General features: G+C 43.8%; 1 long non-coding RNA gene across 2 annotated transcripts in view; it reads right to left on the reverse strand.

Annotated features, from left to right (window-relative positions):
• The window catches only part of LOC123574517 (uncharacterized), a 226,390-nt gene that overhangs the window by 135,309 nt on the left and 73,102 nt on the right, over positions 1-17,979 (reverse strand). For both annotated transcript variants that reach the window (XR_006699523.3, XR_010588457.2), the window contains exon 2: positions 2,663-2,775. This is a non-coding gene — a long non-coding RNA (uncharacterized lncRNA). The remainder of the gene's footprint in view (positions 1-2,662; positions 2,776-17,979) is intronic.

Raw genomic sequence — 17,979 nt, forward strand, 5'->3', positions numbered from 1 at the left:
GTAAAATTGCAATGAGACAATAATTACTAAAAAAGTCTCACAGGGGAAACATTTCTAAGGGGAAAAAAAAACACCACTTTGAGTGATGCAACTGTCACCATCCTTCCTTCATTGTTGCCCCAGTATCATCATAAATATTAAGAACACTAATCTTCCTCTCCATTTTCCATTTTTCTACTCCTTTCTGCCGGCATGCCCTCCCTGCACTACTTTACTTTTAATGAGTGCCTAGGGAGGGACATTCTTCAGTAGTGATAACACCTGAATTGAGTCCATATCACAAGAAAGTCTTCTCACTCTGAATTGCAAAAATATATATATATATTTAAAAATATATGTATTATATATAGAATATATATATATATAAAATATTCTAATCCCTTCAGAATGATTAATGGAGGTACACCTTCTAAAGGGCTATTTTGGGTATGCCTTTCAGCCAAGGTTTTGACTAAACTCCACAATCTAAATGTGTAAAAGAGTAACACATAAAAATATGAAGTCAAATCAAAAAGTAAAAACTAAGTAAGAAATATCTAAAGTAAACAGTGATACACAGTTTTATTTCTAATGTTTTTCATATGTGGGTTGATCTAGTTTAATTTAAGACAAGTAAAATGGCAATTATATGATCTTAATTTAAAAGTATCTTTCTTTAGAGGAACTTAAATGAGTTGTTACACGTAATTCCATTAAGACTGTAGCTATGTAATCTTGTCTTTAAGTAAAGAACAATTTTATATTTCCAAATGTGTATGACAAAACATACAAATTATGAGATATTCAAAGAGAGGCACTATGAGCAATATTGATACATTTGCAGTCCTATATAACCATGCTAAAATAGAAAAATTGACCCATGGGAAAATAAATAAGTTAAATCTATTTCAGACTCTGACCCCAAAGAAAGTCCCTTGACCAACCTAGATAAGCATTTCCTTCTCTGTAATACGAGAAGAGTGCATCAAGACTAATTTTACCAGCAAAAAATCCAAATTGACAATAAATAAATGATTTTCAATCTGGGTCAAAATGGAAAACAATACAGGCCAGAACTAGGATAACCACCTTTTATAACCTAAATCCAGAAGCTGCAAAGCAATGTTAGTAATAATAAGCACACGTGCATATGTATATACCCACACACATGCACACTTGCATATAGTAGGTCACATCATGCATGTTTAATGCCCTGTAGTTGTCAAAGGTAGCATGTGATATGGCTACCCTCTGCTCACTGCTTTTACTTTTTGAATTTTGTTTGTATTAGCCCATTCTTGTATTGCTATAAAGAAATTCCTGAGACTGGGTAATTTTTTTTTTTAAGTTTAATTGGCTCATGATTCTTCTGGTTTTACAGGATGCATAGTGATGATATCTGCTGAGCTTCTGGGGAATCCTCAGGAAGTTTACAATCATGGCAGAAGGTGAAGGTGGAGCAAGTATATCATGTGGTGAAAGCAGGAGTAAGAAAGAGAGTTGGAGGGGGAGGTGCCACACAGTTTAAATGACCAGATCTCAGGAGAATTCACTCATTTTTCCAAAAACAGCACCAAGCCATAAGGGTCCATTACCATGGTCCAAATACCTCCTACCAGGCCCTATATCCAGCACTAGGGATTGCTATTCAACATGAGATTTGGGCAGCAACAAATATCCAAACTTTATCATTCCATCCATGGCTCCTCCCAAATCTCATGTCCCTGCAAAATACAATCATACCTTTCCAACAGTCCCCCAAAGTCTTAACTAATCCCAGCATTAACTCAAAAGTTCAAAGTCGCAACAGGGCAGTCATTGAATCTGAAAGCTCCAAAATAATCTCTTTTGACTCCATGTCTCACATCCAGGGTACACTGGTGCAAGGGATGGGCTCCCAAGACCTTGAACAGCTCCCGTCCCTGTGGCTTTGCAGGGTTTTGCCCCCATGGGTGCTCTCACAGGTTGAAATTGAGTGCCTGTGGCTTTTCCACGCTGTGGGTGCAAGATGCTGGATCTACCACTGTGGCATCTGCAGAATGGTGGCTCCCTTTTCACAGCTCCATTAGGCAGTGCCCTCATGGGGACTCTTTGTGCGGGCTCCAATGCCACATTTCCCCCTATACTGCCCTAACAGAGGGCTCTGCCCCTGCTGCAGGCTTCTCATACAGCCTCTGAAATCTAGGCAGAGACTGCCAAGCATTCTTCACTCTTGCATTCTGTGTGCCTGCAGGCTTAACACCACACGGAAGCCACCAAGCCTTATGACTTGCACTCTCTGGAGCTGGAGCAGCCACTAGGGCAGTAGCTAAGCCCCTTTGAGCCTTGGCTGAAGCCAGAATGACCAAAATGCAGGGAGCAGTGTCCCAAGGCTGCTTGGGGTAGTAAGGTCCTGGGCCTGACCCATAAAACCATTCAATCCTCTTAGGCGTCAGGGCCTGTGATGGAAGGGGATGCTACAATGATTTCTGAAATGCCTTCAAAATATTTTCCCATTGTCTTGACTATTAACACTTAACTCCTTTTCAGGTACATGAATATATCTAGCAAGTGGTTGGAATCCTCCCCAACAAAAAGCTTTTTCTTTCTCTGCCACATGGCTAGACGTTACATTTTCCAAACCCTTATGCTCTGCTTCCTATTTATATCTAAATTCAATCTGTAAGTCATTTATTTGCCTTACCTGAGCATAGGTTGTAGAAGCAGCTGGCCACCTCTTGAATGCTTTGCTGCTTAGTAATTTCTTCTGTCAGATATCCTAAATCATCACTTTGAAGTTCAAACTTCCACAGATCCCTAAGGCATCAACAGAATGCAAACAAGTTATTTGCCAAGGCATAACACGTGTGACCTTTGCTTCAGTTTCCAAAAAGTTCCTCATTTCCATCCAAGATCTCAGCAGCCTGGACTTCACTGTTAACATCACTATCAGCATTTTGGTCACAACTATTGAACCAGCCTCTAGGAAGTTCCAAACTTTCCCTCATCTTCCTATCTTCTTCTGGGCCCTCTAAACTCTTCCATCCTCTGCTCATTATCCAGTTCCAAAGCTGCTCTCATATTTTCAGCTAACTTTACAATACTCCACTCTTGGTATCAATTTTTCATATTATTTTTTTCTTACACTGCCATAAAGAAATATCTGAGACTGGGTAATTTGTAAAGAAAAGAGTTTTGATTGGCTCATGGTTCTGCAGGTTTTATAGGATGCATGGTGTTGGCATCTGCTCAGCTTCTGGAGAGGCCTCAAGAAGCTTACAATCATGGCAGAAGGTGAAGGGGGAGCAAAAGCATCACATGGCGAAAGCAGGAGCAAGTTGAGGGGAGAAGTGTCACATGCTTTTAAATGACCAGATCTCATGAGAACTTATTCATTATCACAAAGACACCACTCAGCCATGAGGGATCCACCCCCATGATCCAAACACCGTCCACCAGGCCCTATCTCCAGCATTGAGAGTTATAATGCAACATGAGATATGGGCAGGGACAAACATGCAAACTATGTCAGTTTTAAATTACATACAGTAAATTCACTTTTTTGGTGTAGAGGTCTGTGAGTTTTGATGAATGCAAGTAATGTAATAACCACCATAGTCAAGATATAGAATAGTTCTGCCAGCTGAAGAAAACCGTTCCATGCTGCCTCATAGTCACATACCCCAAATCCTTGAAACCCACTGATATTTCCTGTGTTTGTAGTTTTACCTTTTTCCAAAATGTTATGTGTGTGTGTGTCTGTGTGTGTGTCTATGTGTGCAAAGAGAGAAATGTTATAAACACACACAGAGACACACAGATAGAGAATATCCCACAACATGTAGCCTCTTATGTCTGACTCATTTCACTTGACATAATTCATTTGAGATCCATCATGTTATTGATATGTATCAATTCTTTTTATTTCTGAGTAGTATCTTATTGTATGGATGTACCATGCTTAGTTTATCCATTTACATAGTGAAGAACATCAGGTTGTTTCCAGTTTGGGGCAATTATGAGTAAAGCTGCTATAAACATTCAAGGTTTTCTTGCACACAGAAGCTTTCATTTCTGTTTGGCAACACCCAAGAGTAGATTTCGAGATGATGTGGTACAAATATATATAACTTCTGCCTGTTTTCCAAGGTAGATGTATCATTTTGCATTCCCACTAGCCATGAATGAAAGTTTCAGTTGTTCCACAACTTCACCAGGTATTGCTATTGTCAGTTTTTTATTGTTTGGTCTTATTTTGTTTTAACTATTTTAATTTGTTGTGTACTGGTATCTCATTGTGATTTTAACTTTTATTCTCCTAATGACTATGTTGAACACCTTTTGATATGTTTATTTATCATTCTTATGTCTTCTCTGGTGACATAAGAATGTCTATTCAAAAATGACATAAAAATGTCTATTCAAAATTTTGCCCATGTTTTAATTGGATGGTTTGTTTTCTTATTTTTTTTTTTTTGAGCTTCATGTGTTTTTATATATCCTATGTCCACTTCTGAAGGTAATTATAAGAGATGTGAAATCTCTATTCATCATAGTATCCATAAACTCTTACACATGGGTTAGGTGGCTTGTAATAAGCCTTTTGTGGCAAAAAAAAAAAAAAAAATTCTTTGATCTAATTATGCTCTTTTTCTGTTGGTATATCTTTATAGACGTTTACCAATGTCTATTGAAAATGTACATTCCTATTGACATAGCAATGACCTTTTTTAAATAGTTAGAGCTATATATAAAAAACTAAGTATAGGAATATGCCTTCAAACATTGACACAAATGCCAGAAATTGGGGAACCACTTAAAATTTCAAATACAAGGCCGGGCGCGGTGGCTCAAGCCTGTAATCCCAGCACTTTGGGAGGCCGAGACGGGCCGATCACGAGGTCAGGAGATCGAGACCATCCTGGCTAACACGGTGAAACCCCGTCTCTACTAAAAAATACAAAAACAAGTCGGGCGAGGTGGCGGGCGCCTGTAGTCCCAGCTACTCGGGAGGCTGAGGCAGGAGAATGGCGTAAACCCGGGAGGCGGAGCTTGCAGTAAGCTGAGATCCGGCCACTGCACTCCGGTTTGGGCGACAAAGCAAGACTCCGTCTCAAAAAAAAAAAAAAAAAAAAAAAAAAAAAAAAAAAAAAAAAAATTTCAAATACAGGGGATTGAGTAAATTAATTATGGTGCAACCATATCAAGGAATAAATACAGTGAAGGTATTGAACCTGGTGTATAAGAACTGGATTTATTGACTTCGGATAATGTTACTGATTGGTTTTCTCAAACTGTTATTTGATCATAGGTATTAACAAAATTAAATGCATAGGTTGATGTATTTTTAAATAAAAATAATATGCAAATCTATTCATTCAATAAATATTTACTAAGTATTGATAGTTTGCCAGGAATTGTGCTATGCACTGGGAGTACAAAGATAAGCAATTACATAAATTATTAAATCTTTTTTTTATTTTATTTTACATTTTTTTTTTATTTATTATTATTATACTTTAAGTTGTAGGGTACATGTGCATAACGTGCAGGTTTGTTACATATGTATACTTGTGCCATGTTGGTGTGCTGCACCCATCAACTCGTCATTTACATCAGGTATAACTCCCAATGCAATCCCTCCCCCCTCCCCCCTCCCCATGATAGGCCCCGGTGTGTGATGTTCCCCTTCCTGAGTCCAAGTGATCTCATTGTTCAGTTCCCACCTATGAGTGAGAACATGCGGTGTTTGGTTCTCTGTTCTTGTGATAGTTTGCTAAGAATGATGGTTTCCAGCTGCATCCATGTCCCTACAAAGGACACAAACTCATCCTTTTTTATGGCTGCATAGTATTCCATGGTGTATATGTGCCACATTTTCTTAATCCAATCTGTCACTGATGGACATTTGGGTTGATTCCAAGTCTTTGCTATTGTGAATAGTGCTGTAATAAACATACGTGTGCATGTGTCTTTATAGCAGCATAATTTATAATCCTTTGGGTATATTCCCAGTAATGGGATGGCTGGGTCATATGGTACATCAAGTTCTAGATCCTTGAGGAATCGCCATACTGTTTTCCATGATGCTTGAACTAGTTTACAATCCCACCAACCGTGTAAAAGCATTCCTATTTTTCCACATCCTCTCCAGCACCTGTTGTTTCCTGACTTTTTAATGATTGCCATTCTAACTGGTGTGAGATGGTATCTCATTGTGGTTTTGATTTGCATTTCTCTGATGGCCAGTGATGATGAGCATTTTTTCATGTGTCTGTTGGCTGTATGAATGTCTTCTTTTGAGAAATGTCTGTTCATATCCTTTGCCCACTTTTTGATGGGGTTGTTTGTTTTTTTCTTGTAAATTTGTTTGAGTTCTTTGTAGGTTCTGGATATTAGCCCTTTGTCAGATGAGTAGATTGCAAAAATTTTTCTCCCATTCTGTAGGTTGCCTGTTCACTCTGATGGTAGTTTCTTTTGCTGTGCAGAAGCTCTTTAGTTTAATTAGATCCCATTTGTCAATTTTGGCTTTTGCTGCCGTTGCTTTTGGTGTTTTAGACATGAAGTCTTTGCCCATGCCTATGTCCTGAATGATACTACCTAGGTTTTCCTCTAGGATTTTTATGGTATACACCAGTAACAGACAAACAGAGAGCCAAATCAGGAATGAACTTCCATTCACAATTGCTTCAAAGAGAATCAAATACCTAGGAATCCAACTTACAAGGGATGTAAAGGACCTCTTCAAGGAGAACTACAAACCACTGCTCAGTGAAATCAGAGAGGACACAAACAAATGGAAGAACATACCATGCTCATGGATAGGAAGAATCAATATCGTGAAAATGGCCATACTGCCCAAGGTAATTTATAGATTCAATGCCATCCCCATCAAGCTACCAATGAGTTTCTTCACAGAATTGGAAAAAACTGCTTTAAAGTTCATATGGAATCAAAAAAGAGCCCGCATCTCCAAGGCAATCCTAAGTCAAAAGAACAAAGCTGGAGGCATCACGCTACCTGACTTCAAACTATACTACAAGGCTACAGTAACCAAAACAGCATGGTACTGGTACCAAAACAGAGATATAGACCAATGGAACAGAACAGAGTCCTCAGAAATAATATCACACATCTACAGCCATCTGATCTTTGACAAACCTGAGAGAAACAAGAAATGGGGAAAGGATTCCCTATTTAATAAATGGTGCTGGGAAAATTGGCTAGCCATAAGTAGAAAGCTGCAACTGGATCCTTTCCTTACTCCTTATACAAAAATTAATTCAAGATGGATTAGAGACTTAAATGTTAGACCTAATACCATTATTAAATCTTATAAATACATAATAAAGTCAAAATTTGAAGGATACAAAGAAAATAATGAACTGGCAAAATATGGCTCTAAAATGTCAGTAAAAAATTTATGTTTTTCCTTAGAGGCACCTAGATAGAGAGATAAATAATGGCCAAATTATAGTATAGTGTTTAAATATGTGCACTGGGAGCAGCTGCTTCAGAAGCCACTCAGAAATACAGTTTCAAGTCCTAGTTATGTTGGTTTCTACCTATGCAAATTGGGGCAGATCATTTAACATCATATATTACAATTACTATGTGAATTAAAAATATATTCCAAGTAAGGCAACATAATGTCTTTACATGGTAAGTACAAAATAAATGTTAGCTATTATTATCATCCCCTATACAAGCAAATGTTTTAAATGGTAATTTCCATCCAAGCATTCTAATAGTAAACAAGTTAATAAAAAAGGAACTAAGTAGCAGTATAATTGATCATATGTGCATCTATAAGGACTCTGACTTCTAAGCATTTATCTGATTTTTAAAAATATATGTATTTTTTATATTATTATTAGGTAAAATGAATATTTTGTAAGGATAGTGAGGGTATGAAGAACACTGAGACATTTCTTCATTGATATCTACCTTTTTATGAGTGGATTCACACCAAATTTAGCTACTAAAGATATATACTTCAATATTGAAGCAGTAATATTGGTACCCCTGAAGTAAAATACTTGGCTTGCAAATAAGAGGAAAGTTGAAAAGTACTTTGAAATTTTATGGTGGCTAATAGCTATAATTAAGGGGTCAGTAATGACCACAATTGTGTGTGAATAATATAAGGAAATGAGTGACTCATTCTAATTCTTAATGATACTGAAAAGGTTATATAGTGGCAAATTTGTTAGCATTTCCATTACATTTCAAATCTGTCCATGAAAGATAAGTGCAGCTGCTGCATAGAGAATTAAAAGATAAAAAAGCCTTGGGCTCTATAAAACTTAAGATAAAGATGTTATCCCTGAGGTCTCCCCTCAGTGCATATGTGTTTTGCATTTGAAATTAGCAATGGTAGTTGATTTTACATAAATGAGCTGTATTGTAGTGTTGAGTAAGGGAATCCTTTTAACAGCATAGGAAGACAGAAAATAATAAAGAAGACAAAGGGGGATAATCACAAGGATTTGTAGAACATGCTTTCATTGCCTGCTGGTCACCTGAGTGATTTTGCACTGCTTTTTGTGTTGCTATGTTGCTAAATTCATTTGAGTCTAAGAAGATAAATATCCACAAGATAAAAAGTTCTCCAAATATCTTGCTAAAATTATTAGATTATGTGATATACAACAACTGTGAAAAGATTTGTACTATTTCCCTTTTCCAAATCCCTTTAAATTTATTTTTACTTTAGGAAAAAAAAAAAAGAGTCATTAATGTCACATCAGAGAAACTGTTTCAAAATTCTATCCCCTGTGGTCCTTCAATCCCACTCTTTATAATTCAGGAAGAAACAAGGTTATCTGTTTCTGATAGCAACAGGAAGCAGCCAAATGGTAGGCAGATAGGGGCAGATCCCCGTTGAAACCCACCTTCAAGCCAGAAACAGCCTGAAGGCTGAAAGACCGAACTGCTGGTACTATGAAACCCACAACTGAGAGTGAGAACTTCTCTTCCTCTTTGCCCCACTGCTTCCTGATTGATTCTTTCTGAATAATGTCTTTTAATCAATGAATGTTGCTTTTTCCAGTACTACCTAAAGCCTCCCCCTCCCCGATTCTAAGCCCATAAAAAGCCCCAGACTCAGCTATATTGAGAGGACTTTTCTGCCTTCAGCTAGGGGGACCCCATCGCCTGTATCCCCTTTCCACTGAAAGCTGTTTTATTACTCAATAAAACTGCCTGCCTTGCTTACCCTTCAATGTCAGCAAATGCTCACTCTTCTTGGTTATGGTTCGGGAACTGGGGAACCATTGCATAAGCCAGACTCGGGTAGGGTAGACTGAGTGGGCAGGCCATCTCCTGCAGCAGAAAGCTATGGTCAAGCAAAGTCCAGATGAGGCATCACCAGCTGGAGATCCCCAGTTTGCAAAGTGACCAAGAAAAAAATCCTGCGTCACGTCATTCCAGCAAGTCAACAGCTCTCCTAGTTGAGCTAATAGATTATAAAGTCAGTCTTAAGTAAATTAGACAAAGAAAACAGTTGTATGTCTTGATTCTGAGATTCTTTTTAAAATAAATTTTATTGTGTATATTTGAGATTTACAACATGATGTATGGCGTACATATAGATAAATGGTTACTATAGTGAAGCAGATCAACATATTCATCATTTTACATAGTTACTTTTTTTGAGACTGTTGGAACCGAACTGTCGATTCCCTCCTGGGCAGGGGTCGCCGCGAAGGACCACCGACACAAGATTCACAGCAGAGAGTTATTTATTACTAGCGCGCTAGGGTCCCAAGCTCTAAGTTGGCCCTGGGACCCAGAGTGCTTGTTTCAGGTTGTTTATATAGGCAAACACAAGTTCAAACACAGCTTAAGGCGCGAAATTCAAACAAAGCTTTAGGCGCGTGGTAATTGGGTCTAGCTATGGCCTGAGCAAGGTGTTTTGTTCTAATTGGTTAGAGCAGGACCTTATGAGGTTTTTTTTCTTGGAGTTGCTGATTCCGGGAACTTCGAGGCAGGGTGGGACCCCTGGAATTGGCAGGGTGGGACCCCATGGGGTTGTTTCCCGGAATTGGCAGGGTGGGATCCTATCAGGGTGGGACCCTATCGAGGCAGGGTGGGACCCTATCCAGAGCCACCTGGTGTTAACTTTTTTCTATGTGGGGCCTAGTTTCTAAGTTTTATGAGGCCTAGTTTCATTCCCTCCTCTTTTTGTGTCAGAGGCTCAATCTTGAGCCTCTTCTTCAGTCCTGAGGGTCTGGTATTGTTGGGTCAGAACCATAGCATGTACTATGTTTAATCTATTTTTAATAAGGGTGAGTAAGCGGTTGAGTATGCATGGCCCGAAAGTCAGGATGAGCATAAGCAGGATGAGGGGTCCTAAGATGGTGGAGATTAGGGTGCTAAGCCAAGGGGATTGGTTGTACCAATTTTCAAACCAATTTTGCTGAGATTCTCTCTCTTTTTTTCTCTTGTCTAATCTTTCTCTCAGTTTTGCCATAGAATCTTTAACTACTCCTGAATGATCTGCATAAAAACAACATTGCTCTTTCAGGGCTGCACAGAGCCCACCCTCTTTCAGAAAGACAATTTCTAGTCCTCGTCGGTTTTGTAATACAACTTCAGACAGAGAAGTCAAGGACTCTTCAAGTTTTGTGATAGATTGTTCTATGGCTCTAAGGTCTTCATCTATGGCTACTCTAAGTTGTTGCAGATGATGGTTACCATGCACTAGGGCTGCTGTCCCGGTCCCAACTCCAGCCGCTACCCCAATTCCTAACATTACGGCGAGGGTGAGGGAGATAGGTTCTCTCTTTGGTCTAGTATGAGTTTTTTGCTCATATCGGAGATCAAAGGAGTCTCCAGAGTGATAGTATACTCGGGGAACAACTTGTACCAACACGCAATAGTGGGTGCCACTGCTAAAAACGGCTGTGGATATACAGGGGGTGAGCCCAGTGTTGCAAGCCCACCAGTCCGTCTCGGAGGGGACCAGATAGTGATTGGAGCTGGGTACTGTCAAGGTTACATTACAAAGATGCTGATGACTAGGGGGCACCTGGCCTATGCAGGTTCCTGACCCAGAAACTTCAGCCAGGGTTAGTTTTCTTTGTTGTTCCCATGCGCATCCAGTAGGATTGGCGGAGTTAGTGAAATTATTAGTGGAGGCAATGCCTTCATAGTAAGGGGGGCCTGTTGCCAGACATAGCCAGCAAGAGGATGTAAATTCTGGCTTTGTCTGGTTTAAAGCGAAGTAGGAGCCCTTTATGAGATTTAGGAGCCTGTCACCTATTCCCAGGTTAAGGGGCCCGCGGGTGACGGTTTGGGTTGAAGGTGTGTATTTAGAGGAGGTGGAGATTAGAGGCGGGGAAGTGCTTTTAGGAGCTCTTGGTTGGGGCTCTCTTGGTGCAGGAACCAGGGGCTTCCTTGTTTCTGATAAAACTTGGTTTGGTCCTACTGCGACAGGGGCTGTGATAGGGTTGACTATTAATTTGATTTGGATAGGGATTCCATACAGTGGCTTTTGGTATAAATATAGGCCCCATATTAACCCGGATATCCAACGGTTATCAGATTTTGCTGCATCTTCAAACTTGATGCGGACCAGATTGCAAGTTTTTGAATATCGGGTTCTGGTGCAGCGCTGGACAAAGGACATGGTTATGTACCAGGGTTTTGTGGCCCATTTCCATTCTCCATCATTAGTAGTTATACAGGACCAACTAGCGCAAAACAGGGCATCTATTTCTCCACAAGTTTTTTTCATTTCTCCTGTCCTGAATCCGGGACAGGCATAGAACCCGTTCCGGCTTACGGACACCCTTCTAGCCTGTTTTCTCCATTCTCCCCCTTCCATGTCATCTATTTTTGCTATTTTGTCTAGGTTGAAATAGAGGTCAGGGAACCAAGTCCCCATAGGAGCAATTTTTGAGGTTTTATCTAAGACTTCATGAGTACTAAAATCAATCACCTGCCAGGTCAGGTTATATGGCCAGTGGGGGTTATTACTGCCAGCGACGCAGGGAAGGAGGGCTAGTAACAAGCAAGGGGCTAGATACGAGAGAGTCTTATCTTGAGCGGGTCTTCGGAGCGTCGGAGTTTCCATGTCTCAGGTGGTGTTGGTCCGGGCGTCCCTGGAGCAGCCTTGGCGTGGGATGCGTGGATCCAAGTGGAGATTCCGTCCACCTTTATGGCTGTGGGTGTGGTCAGGAGAACAATGTAGGGTCCTTTCCACCGAGGCTCTAGTCCTTGAGTGCGATGCCGTCTAACGTAGACAGAGTCTCCCACCTGGAAGGGGTGACTGGTCTGTGGATGTCCTGGTTGGTACAGTTCTGCCAAGGGGGCCCAGATTTGGGCCTGTACTGCTTGGAGTCCTTTTAGCCGGGCCTGTAGGTCAGTCTTAGGATCGGAGGGGGAGAAGGAATTAAGCAAGGTTGACAAAGGGGGAGGTCCTCCGTAGAGGATTTCATATGGAGTGAGCCCAAAACGGTTAGGTGTATTCCGGGCCCTTAACAGAGCTAAGGATAGGAGGCGTCTCCAATCTTTTAAACCAGTCTCTAAGGTCAATTTAGTAAGGGTCTCTTTTATTGTTCTATTCATTCTTTCTACCTGTCCTGAGCTCTGGGGTCTATAGGCACAATGTAATTTCCAATTAATCCCCAATATCCTGGCGAGCCCCTGACTTACCTGAGAAACGAAGGCCGGCCCGTTATCTGACCCAATTACCTTGGGAAGTCCGAATCTAGGAAAGATTTCTTCCAAAATTTTCTTGGCTACTATGTGTGCCGTTTCTTGCCGGGTGGGGTAGGCTTCTACCCATCCTGAAAAGGTATCTACAAACACTAGTAAGTACTTATATCCAGCATAGTGAGGTTTTACTTCAGTGAAGTCTATTTCCCAATAGACTCCTGGGCGGTTACCACGAGTTCGTTTTCCTTCTGACACTCGGGTAGCCCCAGCGTTTACCTGCTGACAGACCTTACAGGCAGATGTCACTTGTTCTACGAGGGTACTTGCCTTTGGGATTAGAAAGTCAGTTTTTTCAATCAGTAATCTTAGCTTTCGATTACTCAAGTGTGTCCAGGCATGCATCTGCTGGATCATTGCCAGGGCCTCCTTTTGGGGAAGGACTATTTTCCCTCCTTTTTCCCAGTTTTTAGTGTCTTTGTTTTCTATAGCCCCTATGGCCTTTGCTTCTTCCTGGTCTTCTGGGGTATAAGTATGTTCAATAGTTATGTGGCTGGTTTCGTCAGGTTCTGTGGCTAGGGTCAGTACTTCCGCCATGGCGGCTTGCCTGGCTACTTGGTCAGCCTGTCTGTTTCCTACTGCGACTGGATCCTGTCCTTTCTGATGCCCGGGGCAGTGAATTATAGCCACTTCTTGAGGAAGAAAAAGGGCTTTCAATAAGGCAATTATTTCAGCTTTGTTCTTGATTTCCTTTCCTTCTGAGGTTAGGAGACCTCTTCTTTCATAGATACTTCCATGAGTATGAGCCGTTGCAAAGGCATACCGGCTATCAGTATAAATGTTAGCTTTCTTTCCCTTGGACAGCTCTAGGGCCTTGGTTAGTGCTATTAACTCAGCCTTCTGTGCAGACGTGCCAGGAGGTAGTGATTGTGCCCAAATGGTGTTGTGGCCATCTACTACCGCCGCTCCCGCCCTCCGGGTACCTGAGTCAAGGTAACTGCTGCCGTCTGTGTACCAGGTGTGATCCGCGTCTGGGAGTTCTTGGTCTTTAAGGTCTTCCCGTGTTCCATGGGTCTCAGCCAGTACTTGCCGACAATCGTGTGGGCTTGGTTGGTCTTCCGGTACCGGCAGCAGCGTAGCAGGGTTTAGGGTGACCGGAGGGCCAAACTGGACGCGGTCCGTGTCCAGTAGGAGGGCCTGGTAGTGGGTTAGGCGTGCGTTGGTTATCCACCGGTCCGGGGGCTGCCGCACTATGGCCTCTAGAGCATGTGGGGTAATAATAGTCAGTCGCTGCCCAAGGGTTAACTTAGCAGAGTCCTTGACCAGCATAGCGGTGGCTGCCATGATACGGAGACACGGGGGCCAGCCAGCCGCTACAGGGTCTAGCTTCTTAGACAGGTATGCTACCGGTCTTTTCCAAGGCCCTAATTTTTGGGTCAAGACCCCTTTGGCAATTCCTTGCCTCTCGTCCAGGAAGAGGGTAAAGGGCTTTGAGGTGTCCGGTAACCCAAGGGCCGGGGCAGACAAGAGTGCTTGTTTTAGTGCCTCAAAAGCCAATTGATGCTCTGTCTGCCAGGTGAAAGGGGTGCTCTCCTTGGTGAGTGCATAAAGGGGGGCGGCCAGTTCAGCAAAACCGGGTATCCACAAGCGACAGAACCCAGCAGTTCCCAAGAATTCACGTACCTCCCTGGGATTTCGTGGTGGTGGAAGGCGAGCCACTGTCTCTATGCGCCCAGGGGTGAGCCACCTTTTCCCTTCACTCAGGATATACCCCAGATATGTTACCTTGGTCTGACAGAGCTGTGCCTTCTTGGCGGATGCCCGGTATCCTTTTTCACCCAGTGCCTGGAGTAGATGCCTGGTACCTTGTATACAGATTTCCTTTGTAGGAGCAGCCAAGAGGAGGTCATCCACATACTGGAGTAGAGTCACGTCTGGATTTTGGGTCCGGAAGTCAGTCAGGTCTCGATGAAGAGCCTCATCGAAGAGAGTGGGAGAGTTCTTGAATCCTTGGGGAAGCCGGGTCCAGGTCAATTGGCCTGAAATTCCTTTCTCAGGATCCTTCCACTCAAAGGCAAAGAGTTCTTGGCTTTGGGGGGCCAGAGGTAAACAGAAGAAAGCATCTTTTAAATCTAATACTGTATACCAGTCATAGCCTGGTTTTAAGGTGCTGAGTAAGTTGTAAGGATTAGGGACCGTGGGATGGATGTCTATGGTTCTTTTGTTGATTTCTCTCAAGTCTTGGACAGGCCTGTAATCCTGAGTACCAGGCTTTTTTACTGGCAAAAGAGGAGTGTTCCAGGGCGAGTGACAAGGTCGCAACACTCCGAGTTCTAGAAATTTGTTGATGTGCTGCCGAATTCCTATATGAGCCTCTCGGCTCATGGGATATTGCTTGATAGACACGGGCACCGCTGTGGGCTTTAAATCAATTATGATTGGGGCTTGATACTTAGCTAGCCCGAGTCCTCCCGTTTCCGCCCAAGCTTGGGGAAAATCTTGCAACCAAATATCAGGGAGGCTAGTGATAACCGGAGCGTCGAAAAGCCGATGCTCATCTTGCAAAGACACAGTTAAGATTTGGATGGGCTGACCGTCCCGATTTAATACCTGGGCCCCTGTCTCGGAGAAATGGATTTGGGCTCCGAGCTTGGTCAGAAGATCTCGCCCTAGGAGGGGGTAGGGGCATTCAGGTACCACCAAGAAGGAATGTGTCACCATTCCTTGTCCAAGATTAACTGTCCGGTGGTTAGTCCACTTGTGCAATTTTCCCCCTGTTGCCCCCTGGACCCAGGATGTGCGGGAAGACAGGGGCCCGTCTGCCTTTGTCAAAACTGAATGTTGGGCGCCTGTGTCCACCAAGAAGGTGGTGGGTTGCCCCCCTACAGAGAGAGTTAGCCGGGGCTCGGGGGGGGCTCCAGAGCCTTGACACCCCTATTCGCTATCTTCACCTAGGGTGAGGACAGCGGCAGGTTTCTTTTGGTCTTTAGGACGCTTGGGGCAATCTTTAATCCAATGTCCCCGTTCTTTGCAATAGGCACACTGGTCTTTTTCCACTTTTGGCCGCCTTCGCTTTTCTCCCTCTCTCCCTGGTCCTTTCTCTTTTACAACTGCCGCCAGGATTTTTGTTAAATGCTTATTTCTCACTCGGTCCCTACGATCCTCTCGCTCCATCTGTTCCTTTGCTAACCTGGCTTCCCTTTCCTCAGGGGTTTCTCTCTTATTATATACTTTTTCTGCCTCCCTAACCAATTCCTGTAATCCATAGGTTTGGATTCCATCTAGCCTTTGGAGTTTTCCTTTTATATCTAATGCAGCTTGGTCTATGAATGCCATAGCTACGGTAGCCTTATGTTCTAGGGCCTCTGGATCGAATGGGGTATACATTCGGAATCCTTCCAGAAGCCTTTCCATGAAAGCTGCCGGGCTTTCATCCCTTTCCTGAGTTATGGTCCTTACCTTGGCCAAATTTGTGGGGCGCTTTCCTGCCCCTTTGAGACCCGCCAACAGAGCCTGGCGATAGATTCGGAGACTCTCCCTACCTGGTGCCGTTTCATAGTCCCAGTCTGGGCGGGTGAGGGGAAATCCCTCGTCTATTTCATTGGGAAGTTGGGTTGGGAGGCCTCCTGGTCCTGGCACATTTTTCCGGGCCTCCAGGAGGACTCGCTGCCTTTCTTCAGTGGTTAGGAGGACCTGCAAAAGTTGCTGGCAATCATCCCAAGTGGGCTGGTGAGTGAGGAGAATGGATTCTATTAACGAGGTTAGGGCCTGGGGGTCTTGGGAAAAGGAAGGGTTATGGGTTTTCCAGTTGTAGAGGTCAGAGGCAGAGAAGGGCCAGTACTGGACCGTGCGATTGACAGTACGGAGGGGAAAAAGGGAGGATTGCCAAGTAGAAGGGCCCTCTGGGTCCTCAGTCCGCCGCAAGCGGAGACGAGGAGGTGTCGGCGGCGGCGTCCGAGGAGTGAGTTTGGGCGGGGCTGGAGAAGGAGACGGGGTGGAGGGAGGGGCCGAGGGAGAAGTTGGAGAAAGGGTAGGGGCCGAGGTGGTAGAGGAAAGAGCTGGGGACAAGACAGGGGGCAAGGGTGAAGCGTAAGGTGGAGGTCCCAGAAGGGGGTTCTGAGGTGGAGGAGGCAGGGGGTCAAGAAGGAGGAGATCCCTCTGGGGTTCATCTGGGAGGACTGGCTTAGGCGGGTCTGGATTCCGATTCTTTGGGGCTTCTAAGGCAAGGAGGGTAGATTGGGATGGGGAAGGGGGATGGAGGAAGGGTTTCACCCAAGAGGGAGGATTTCGGACCAGATCCTCCCAAATAATTATGTAGGCCACCTGGTCCGGGTGTCCGAGTGGCCCAGGATCCATCACTTTTGCTTTAACCTGCAAGATAATTGAGAGGTTAAATGTTCCGTCCCGGGGCCATTCCCCATGGAGGGTTGGCCATTCGGACGAGCAGAATGTTTTCCATCGTCCCTTACGGACTTCTACAGAGAGGTGGTGGGCTCGAGCCCGGACGTCAGGGAAGTGAGTCAGGGTTAGAGACAAAGGAGTCGTCAACGTCTGTCCCATTTCGTCCACGGATAACAAGGACAAAACAAAAGAAACAAAAACAAAGACCAGACAAGTAAGGAGAAGCCGCGCGGCCAGAGAGTGGCGCCACAAGATCACAAAATATTCAGACGGCAGGGGCGGCCTGCCTACAGATTTGAAGAGGCTAACTGAGTCGTTAGCCTTCTCCCAGACTACCGCCAGGGCGTCCCCCAGGGTGCAAGTGGGAAGGTGCGGGACACGTCTGTCCCCCTTCCCCACTTAATTCAGAAGGAGTACTCCCCAGAGTTCAGAGTTAGCCGGCAAGACAGACAGAACAAAACGAAAGTACCTGGTAGGTCCGTTCAGTCAGCAGTCCGTGGCCCGGGCCAGATGGGTCTCCGCCGGATGGGTCGGGGGTCCTCGGACGACCCCACTTCCCGGCCAACGCACCAAATGTTGGAACCGAACTGTCGATTCCCTCCTGGGCAGGGGTCGCCGCGAAGGACCACCGACACAAGATTCACAGCAGAGAGTTATTTATTACTAGCGCGCTAGGGTCCCAAGCTCTAAGTTGGCCCTGGGACCCAGAGTGCTTGTTTCAGGTTGTTTATATAGGCAAACACAAGTTCAAACACAGCTTAAGGCGCGAAATTCAAACAAAGCTTTAGGCGCGTGGTAATTGGGTCTAGCTATGGCCTGAGCAAGGTGTTTTGTTCTAATTGGTTAGAGCAGGACCTTATGAGGTTTTTTTTCTTGGAGTTGCTGATTCCGGGAACTTCGAGGCAGGGTGGGACCCCTGGAATTGGCAGGGTGGGACCCCATGGGGTTGTTTCCCGGAAT

This window comes from Macaca fascicularis, chromosome 7, assembly GCF_037993035.2.
Source record: "Macaca fascicularis isolate 582-1 chromosome 7, T2T-MFA8v1.1".
NCBI classification, from domain to species: Eukaryota; Metazoa; Chordata; class Mammalia; order Primates; family Cercopithecidae; genus Macaca; species Macaca fascicularis.